Source organism: Oncorhynchus masou, chromosome 20 (genome assembly GCF_036934945.1).
Source record: "Oncorhynchus masou masou isolate Uvic2021 chromosome 20, UVic_Omas_1.1, whole genome shotgun sequence".
In the NCBI taxonomy this organism is placed as follows: Eukaryota; Metazoa; Chordata; class Actinopteri; order Salmoniformes; family Salmonidae; genus Oncorhynchus; species Oncorhynchus masou.
Genome location: NC_088231.1, coordinates 20,950,329 through 20,960,588, shown reverse-complemented (window position 1 = coordinate 20,960,588; position 10,260 = coordinate 20,950,329).

The following is a 10,260-nucleotide window of genomic DNA, read 5'->3' as shown; positions in this document are numbered from 1 at the left end:
AAACCCAACTAAATAAAACTATTTAAATTTTAAAAATGTAATCACACAACAACAAAAAATCTGACCTGTATTGGAAGTGTCCCGATCCTCTTAAGTGTTCAGTGTAGACTACCTGTTGTGTTCCTCAGACAACCCTGGTCTATTCAGAGGTCAGTGTAGACTACCTGTTGTGTTCCTCAGAAAACCCTGGTCTCTTCAGTGGTCAGTGTAGACTACCTGTTGTGTTCCTCAGACAACCCTGGTCTATTCAGAGGTCAGTGTAGACTACCTGTTGTGTTCCTCAGAAAACCCTGGTCTCTTCAGTGGTCAGTGTAGACTACCTGTTGTGTTCCTCAGACAACCCTGGTCTATTCAGTGGTCAGTGTAGACTACCTGTTGTGTTCCTCAGACAACCCTGGTCTATTCAGTGGTCAGTGTAGACTACCTGTTGTGTTCCTCAGACAACCCTGGTCTATTCAGTGGTCAGTGTAGACTACCTGTTGTGTTCCTCAGACAACCCTGGTCTATTCAGAGGTCAGTGTAGACTACCTGTTGTGTTCCTCAGACAACCCTGGTCTCTTCAGTGTTCAGTGTAGACTACCTGTTGTGTTCCTCAGACAACCCTGGTCTATTCAGAGGTCAGTGTAGACTACCTGTTGTGTTCCTCAGACAACCCTGGTCTCTTCAGTGTTCAGTGTAGACTACCTGTTGTGTTCCTCAGACAACCCTGGTCTATTCAGTGGTCAGTGTAGACTACCTGTTGTGTTCCTCAGACAACCCTGGTCTCTTCAGTGGTCAGTGTAGACTACCTGTTGTGTTCCTCAGACAACCCTGGTCTCTTCAGTGGTCAGTGTAGACTACCTGTTGTGTTCCTCAGACAACCCTGGTCTCTTCAGTGGGTCTAAAGCTCTGCCTCTGACCCAGCCTTCACACAGGTGTGTGTTTCCTCCCCACCTTTTCTGATGGACGACACACATCTAGGTCCTCCCTCACCTCATTATCTCATTGGATAGCATTGAGTTGGCTGCGTTGTCAGGCATCATTTTGTCTGGTTTGAATGTGCGTCTAGAGCTCGGCCCTCTGACAGGTGTGTGCAACATAATGGACAAATGTATTCAGCCAGAACCAGAGATGCAAACGTAGGTGTCGAAGACAAGGTTTCAAACCAAACACGACCACAACACCTGTTCCCTAGCAGGGGTTAGGTTAGTCTGTGGAGTGGGGGTTTGGGGTTAGGTTAGTCTGTGGAGTGGGGGTTTGGGGTTAGGTTAGTCTGTGGAGTGGGGGTTGGGGTTAGGTTAGTCTGTGGAGTGGGGGTTGGCGGGTGAAGGGGGAAGATAAGCTCCACACACCCAGTCTGAACATTTTGCTGTTACGACTTTCGTTGTGGGAAGGAGGAGCGGACCAAAATGCAGCGTAGTTGTGATTCATTTTATTTAATAAGGAAACTATACACGATGAAACTAACAAAATAACAAATGTACGAAAACTGAAAACAGCCCCCTCTGGTGCAAAACACAGAGACAGGAACAATCACCCACAAACACACAGTGAAACTCAGGCTACCTAAATATGGTTCCCAATCAGAGACAATGACTAACACCTGCCCCTGATTGAGAACCATATCAGGCCAAACACAGAAATAGAAAAACAAGACATCCAACATAGAATGCCCACTCAGATCACACCCTGACCAACCAAAACATAGAAACATACAAAGTAAACTATGGCCAGGGTGTGACAGGACCCCCACCCCAAGGTGCGGACTCCGGCCGCAAAACCTGAACCTATCGGGGAGGGTCCGGGTGGGCATCTGTCCGCGGTGGCGGCTCTGGTGCTGGACGTGGCCCCCACTTCACCGCAGTCTTGAGTCTGGTTGACTGGCAGATCTGGAAGAGTCTGTCTGACTGGCGGATCTGGAAGAGTCTGGTTGACTGGCAGATCTGGAAGAGTCTGGCTGACTGGCGGATCTGGAAGAGTCTGGCTGACTGGCGGATCTGGAAGAGTCTGGCTGACTGGCGGATCTGGAAGAGTCTGGCTGACTGGCGGATCTGGAAGAGTCTGGCTGACTTGCGGATCCTGGCAGACTGACGGCTCTGGCTGCTCCATGCTGACTGGCAGCTCTGGCTGCTCCTTGCAGACTGCCAGCTCTGGCTGCTCCATGCAGACTGGCAGCTCTGGCAGCTCTTTGCAGACTGGCAGCTACTTGCAGACTGGCAGCTCCTTGCAGACTGGCAGCTCCTTGCAGACTGACAGCTCCTTGCAGACTGACAGCTCCTTGCAGACTGGCAGCTCCTTGCAGGCTGGCAGCTCCTTGCAGGCTGGCAGCTCTGGCTGCCATGCAGGCTGGCAGCTCTGGCTGCTCCATGCAGGCTGGCAGCTCTGGCTGCGCTAAACAGGCAGGAGACTCCAGCAGCGCAGGAGAGGAGGAAGGCTCTGACTGCACTGAACAGGCGGGAGACTCCGGCAGCGCAGGGGAGGAGGAAGGCTCTGACTGCGCTGAACAGGTGGGAGACTCCGGCAGCGCAGGAGAGGAGAAAGGCTCGGGTAGCGCTGAACAGGCGGGAGACTCTGGCAGCGCAGGAGAGGAGGAATGCTCCGACAGCGCTGGAGAGGCGAGGCGCACTGTAGACCTGATGCGTGGTGCTGGCACTGGTGGTACTGGGCCGAGGACACGCACAGGAAGCCTGGTGCGGGGAGCTGCCATTGGAGGGCTGGTGTGTGGAGATGGCACAGGATGGGCTAGACTGTGAAGGCGTACTGGAGATCTTGAGAGCAGTGCTGGCACAGGACATGCAAGGCTAGGGAGGTGCACAGGAGGCCTGGTGCGTGAGGCTGGCACCAACTTCACCAGCCGACTAGTACGCACCTCAGGACGAGTATGGAGCGCTGACCCAGGTGCCATCAAATCCCCGACACGCTCCGTCGGGCGAATTCCATATTTAAAGCACCAACACAGCAACCCTCATTACTCTCTCCTCCAATTTCCCCATTAACTCCTTCACAGTCTCTGTTTCGCTCACCTCCAACACCGGCTCTGGTTCTGGTCTCCTCCTTGGCTACTCAAGATAAACAGGGAGAGTGGGCTCAGGTCTGACTCCTGACTCTGCCACACTCTCCCTGAGCCTCTCCCCAAGACATTTTTGGGGCTGACTCTCGGGCTTCCATCCGCTTCGCCATGCTGCCTCCTCATACCGGCGCCTCTCCATTTTCCCCGCCTCCAGTTCTACCTTGGGACGGCGATATTCTCCAGGCTGAGCCCAGGGTCCTTCTCCGTCTAATTCGTCCTCCCATGTCCATTCCTTCTTTTGTTGCTCCTGCTGTTGCTTTTGCCTGTTACCACGCCGCTTGGTCCTGTTGTGGTGGGTGATTCTGTCACGACTTTCGTTGTGGGAAGGAGGAGTGGACCAAAATGCAGCGTAGTTGTGATTCATTTTATTTAATAAGGAAACTATACACGATGAAACTAACAAAATAACAAACGTACGAAAACCAAAAACAGCCCTATCTGGTGCAAAACACAGAGACAGGAACAATCACCCACAAACACACAGTGAAACCCAGGCTACCTAAATATGGTTCCCAATCAGAGACAATGACTAACACCTGCCCCTGATTGAGAACCATATCAGGCCAAACACAGAAATAGAAAAACAAGACATCCAACATAGAATGCCCACTCAGATCACACCCTGACCAACCAAAACATAGAAACATACAAAGTAAACTATGGCCAGTGCGTGACATGTGCAGTATGTTTTTGATATTGCTACTAGAAGGAATGTAGAGTTTCAATGAGAATTTGTGGACAAATACCTTCAAAGATAGAGTGGGGCAAAAAAGTATTTAGTCAGCCACCAAATGAGCAAGTTCTCTCACTTAAAAATATGAGAGAGGCCTGTAATACCTTCAAAGATATATGTAAACGTGAAGGAGTGTTGATGCTTTTAAAGGATATTATATGTATATTGTGAGACGAGGACTGCCTCTTCCTCGGGACTCCCTGATACAGGGCAGTTTCTCCACAGGGCTGCCTCTTCCTCGGGACTCCCTGATACAGGGCAGTTTCTCCACAGGGCTGCCTCTTCCTCGGGACTCCCTGATACAGGGCAGTTTCTCCACAGGGCGGCCACTTCCTCAGGTCTCCCTGATACAGGGCAGTTTCTCCACAGGGCTGCCTCTTCCTCAGGTCTCCCTGATACAGGGCAGTTTCTCCACAGGGCTGCCTCTTCCTCGGGACTCCCTGATACAGGGCAGTTTCTCCACAGGGCGGCCTCTTCCTCAGGTCTCCCTGATACAGGGCAGTTTCTCCACAGGGCTGCCTCTTCCTCAGGTCTCCCTGATACAGGGCAGTTTCTCCACAGGACTGCCTCTTCCTCAGGTCTCCCTGATACAGGGCAGTTTCTCCACAGGACTGCCTCTTCCTCAGGTCTCCCTGATACAGGGCAGTTTCTCCAAAGGGCTGCCTCTTCCTCAGGTCTCCCTGATACAGGGCAGTTTCTCCACAGGGCTGCCTCTTCCTCAGGTCTCCCTGATACAGGGCAGTTTCTCCACAGGGCTGCCTCTTCCTCAGGTCTCCCTGATACAGGGCAGTTTCTCCACAGGGCTGCCTCTTCCTCGGGACTCCCTGATACAGGGCAGTTTCTCCACAGGGCTGCCTCTTCCTCAGGTCTCCCTGATACAGGGCAGTTTCTCCACAGGGCTGCCTCTTCCTCAGGTCTCCCTGATACAGGGCAGTTTCTCCACAGGGCTGCCTCTTCCTCGGGACTCCCTGAAACAGGGCGAAACAGGAAACAGGAAACTGTTCTGTACCAGCCCCTCATCTACCTTCACAGGGCTGAGAAACTGTTCTGCACCAGCCCCTCACCTACCTCCACAGGGCGGAGAAACTGTTCTGTACCAGCCCCTCATCTACCTTCACAGGGCCGAGAAACTGTTCTGTACCAGCCCCTCATCTACCTTCACAGGGCGGAGAAACTGTTCTGTACCAGCCCCTCAACTACCTCCACAGGGCTGAGAAACCGCCCTGTACCTGCCCCTCATCAACCTCCACAGGGCTGAGAAACTGCCCTGTACCAGCCCCTCCTCTACCTCCACAGGGCTGAGAAACTGTTCTGCTATTCCACCCAGTGGGTGAGTTTTCTGAGATTATATTGACATTTATTCAGTGTGTGCAAGGTAGACATACCCTCAAACCTGGTTCCTCACCTGCACATGGTAAGTCTGAATAACAAGTACTGAGAAGGTCTATAATCAAAAGGTGTATAAAAGACATTTCCTGAGTCTGATCGGCCCCTTGGAGCAAACTGACCCAATAGGTTTCTCCATGACGTAACACACACCTGTGTGAAGGGAGGGCCGAGCTTTAGAGCACATTCAAACCAGACTAAATGATGCGTACAAACTGTCCAATGAGGGCAAGTGTTGAGGGGGTGGGGTTTAGATTTGCTTTGCGTTGTCCAGCATCGTTTCAAAACAAACACAAATACAGATCCGTCAACCAATTGAAAATGATGAACAGCGTTTATCACACCTCTTCCCCTATGACACCCAATCACATTCCACTCCACAGACTAACCTAACCCCTGCTACAGAACATGTGTTGTGTTTGGTTTGGATCTGGCCTTCGGCTCCTACGTTTGCATATCTGGTTCTGGCTGAATACATTTCTCCATTAAGTACCAAACACCTGTGCAAAGGCAGTGCCGAGCTTTAGGGGAGGTTCAAACCAGACAAAATGATGGTTGACAACACAGCCAACTCAGTGCCATCCAATGAGAGTGTGCATTAGGGGAGGAACTAGATTTGCGTTGTGTTGTCCGTCAGAAAAGGTGGGGAGGAAACACACACCTGTGTGAAGGCTGTGTCAGAGGCAGAGCTTTAGACCCACTGAAGAGACCAGGGTTGTCTGAGGAACACAACAGGTAGTCTACACTGAACACTGAAGAGACCAGGGTTGTCTGAGGAACACAACAGGTAGTCTACACTGACCACTGAAGAGACCAGGGTTGTCTGAGGAACACAACAGGTAGTCTACACTGACCACTGAAGAGACCAGGGTTGTCTGAGGAACACAACAGGTAGTCTACACTGACCACTGAAGACACCAGGGTTGTCTGAGGAACACAACAGGTAGTCTACACTGACCACTGAAGAGACCAGGGTTGTCTGAGGAACAGAACAGGTAGTCTACACTGACCACTGAAGAGACCAGGGTTGTCTGAGGAACACAACAGGTAGTCTACACTGACCACTGAAGAGACCAGGGTTGTCTGAGGAACACAACAGGTAGTCTACACTGAACACTGAAGAGACCAGGGTTGTCTGAGGAACAAAACAGGCAGTCTACATTGACCATTGAAAAGACCATTTTAACATGTTTTTTTCTTCATATTGTGTTTGAGAAATTCACTTATAGAGATTAAAGGAGTCAAAATAGGAATGTTTTGTCTCGTACATTCACAGACCCCAACGACTGAGAAGAGATGAACACCTCTGTAGACAGCAACTCTACTCTCCTCTCCTCCTTCTCTGAACACCTTCAGGTAAAACGTTATAATAACGTCCAATAATGAACCATTGATAAGGGATTGAAATGTGTGAATAATGATTAGTAAGCAAACTGTTTTTAAATGTCTTATAAATATCTTACTAATTGAATGTTATTATAAAGTGTTGCCATCTTTCTTTCCAGTCGGACCAGTATGCACCTTTAACAGCTGCCATCTCCATCAACCTCATCCTGGGTCTCCCCACCAATGTCTACGTCGTGTGGCTGATAGTGACCGGAGCTGTAGGGACGATGGCTTCAGACTTCTTCTCTCTCAACCTGGCTGTGTCTGAGATCCTCTACAGTCTGTCCAATCTGATGTATATTATTCATTATTACATCCAAAAGAATGGCGTTTTAAGGAGCGTTGGGACATTCTTTACCGGTTTCAACCTCTTTGGTCGTCCTCTGTTCCAGTGCTGTATCTGTGTGGAGCGCTACCTGGCGGTGGTCCACCCTGTAACCTTCCTGAAGTACAAACCCCTGAGATACAGGGTGGGGTGTTGTGGTGTTGTCTGGCTGATGGTGCTTGGGTTCTGCTTTGCAAATCTGCTTGGTAAATACCAATCTGAATTGTGGAAGATCTCTACTTTGATTTTAAACCTGCTTACTCTTTCTGTGATGTTGTTCTGCTGCCTGGCTGTTCTCTGGGCTCTGAAACGTCCTTGTCCGGGGGAAGGAGAGAGAGAGGGGGAAGGGATGAACAACATGAAGCTGAGGGCCTTCAGGATCATTTCAATGATCATGGTGTCTATGATTGTCAGCTACCTCCCACTGGTTCTTCTCCTAGTCAGTTATCATTTTATAGAACCCGTGGAGTTTTTTGGGGGGATGGTCCATTTGTTACTCTCTCACAGTTGTCAGCGGGTTAGTTCAGCCTCTCCTCTTCCTCCACAGGTCTGGAAAACTACCCTGTGTCAGGGGACCCTGAGGCTGAGGTCACACTTGGCACTGACATCAGTTAAATATCTAATTTCGATTTACAATTTGAACCATTTGATTTGGACGAAAGTTGTGTGAAAAAGACAAACATTCGCGAAACTCCTTTATGTTGACTTCCAATCAGTGTTCCACCTTGATTTAACGTCGTCATGTTGATTTTATTTGTTGAAGTTACATGGAAACAACATTTATTCCACCATTTTGTGCCCAGTGGCACGGCGCTGGCAAGATATATATTTTTCCTCATTACTAAGCCCAACTAATCCAATCTGTCCAAACCAGGAACCAATGAGAAAAGTATTGGGGCGGAAAAGTAGTTGTTTGTGAATTAAAGAGGCTTTCTGGGTTTCCAATAACAACAAAACCAACACCCGACACTTTTTTGTTTGGGATTTTAAAAGTAAAAGTGATGTTATTACAAAGAAATAGAAACAATTCCTTCAAAAAAATAAATATTTAAAATTGTTACATTTGAAGTTAAATGAATTGTAATATACATTTCTGACTATGTTGCCGTCTCCTAACCTGTCTGAAACTTGAGAAATAGAAACCATCTTTTCTGAATAATCTCCGCTGTTAAATGTTATGTTAGAAATACAGTAAATTAATTGTAATATTATTTTCTGACTGTTTTTCCTGACTTTTTTCCTTCCTCCAGCTGTGACACTTGAGAGATAGAACCAAGAACGTTAAACAATATTACTGTAGTTGTTATTTGTTCAATATAATTATGATAAACTAGTTGTAATATACATTTTTAACAAATATTCTGACTGTTTTTCCATCTCAGAGACGTTGTAACATTTGAGAAATAATATCGTTAATGACAAGTTAAATTAAGTTAAATAAATAGTAATATTAATGACTGTTTTGTTTCTTTCTTTTCAATCTCTTTTCATTGTATACAATGACTGTAATATGTGGTAGTTTACTGTGATGTAATACTGACCTTAGTAGAACACAACGACTGTAATATGTGGTAGTTTATTGTGATGTCATACTGACCTTAGTAGAACACAACGACTGTAATATGTGGTAGTTTATTGTGATGTCTTTCTGACCTTAGTAGAACACACTGACTGTAATATGTGGTAGTTTATTGCGCTGTCTTTCTGACCTTAGTAGAACACACTGACTGTAATATGTGGTAGTTTATTGCGCTGTCTTTCTGACCTTAGTAGAACACACTGACTGTAATATGTGGTAGTTTATTGCGATGTCTGTCTGACCTTAGTAGAACACACTGACTGTAATATGTGGTAGTTTATTGCGATGTCTTTCTGACCTTAGTAGAACACACTGACTGTATGTCGCTCCCTACAGATCGCCCCGACATCTGACCATCTGACATAACCAAGGGGGAGAGTTTGATGAAAAAAATGTAAATAAATGTTCAAATCTAAGTCATGTGACCTTATCAACGTAAACAAAGGCCTCTTGTCATGAGGCATTAAAAGTCATATTCTTCAAGAATCAATGGCTGAATACATGGCTTAATATCATTAATTCAAAAGTCATAAAATGGACGTACCAATCCCAGACTGAACCTTTAAGTGAACTTTACTGATTATTGTTCCTGTTAGAGACGTAAACCTGAATCAGTTAAAGATGGTTGTTTATATTTGATGGTTCCCTTGTTGTTCTTCATACTTGTCACACCCTGACCATAGTTTATTTGTATGTTTCTATGTTTTGGTTGGTCAGGGTGTGATCTGAGTGGGCATTCTATGTTGGATGTCTTGTTTGTCTATTTCTATGTCTGGCCTGATATGGTTCTCAATCAGAGGCAGGTGTTAGTCATTGTCTCTGATTGGGAACCATATTTAGGTAGCCTGGGTTTCACTGTGTGTTTGTGGGTGATTGTTCCTGTCTTTGTGTTTTGCACCCGATAGGGCTGTTTTCGTACGTTTGTTATTTTGTTAGTTTCATCATGTATTGTTTCCTTATTAAATAAAATGAATCACAACTACGCTGCATTTTGGTACGCTCCTCCTTCCCACAACGAAAGCCGTGACAGAATCACCCACCACAACAGGACCAAGCTGCATGGTAACAGGCAGGGGCAACAAAGGGAGGAATGGACATGGGAGGACGAATTGTTTGGAGAAGGACCCTGGGATCGGCCTGGAGAATATCGCCACCCCAAAGAAGAACTGGAGGCGGAGAGAGCTGAGAGGCGCTGGTATGAGGAGAAGCAACAGCGGCAGCAGGAGCAACAATATCGGGACTACACTATTTGGGAGGAAATAGACAGGTGGGCGGTCGACCCAGGGAGATTGCCGGAGCCCGCCTGGGATTCACTGGAGCAGTGCAAAGAGGGTTATATGAGAATGGAGATGGCGAAGCAAGCACGGCGGCGCGGAGGGAAGCCCGATAGTCAGCCCCAAAAATTATTTTGGGGCGGGGCTCACAGGGAGTAGGGCTACGCCAGATAGGAGACCTGCACAAACGTCCTGTGCTTACCGGGGGGCTAAAGAGACCGGGCAGGCACCGTGTTATGCTGTGGAGCACACGGTGTCTCCAATGCGGGTGCATAGCCCGGTGCGGTACATACCAGCTACTCGTATTGGCCGGGCTAGAGTGGGCATCGAGCCAGGTAAGGTTGGGCAGGCTCGGTGCTCAAGAGCTCCAGTGCGCCTGCACGGTCTGGTCTATCCAGTGCCACCTCCACACATCGGTCCTCCGGTGGTAGCTCTCCCCACCAGGCCTCCTGTGCGTGTCCTCGGCCCAGTACCACCAGTGCCAGCACCACGCATCAGGCCTACAGTGCGCCTCGCCTCTCCAGCGCT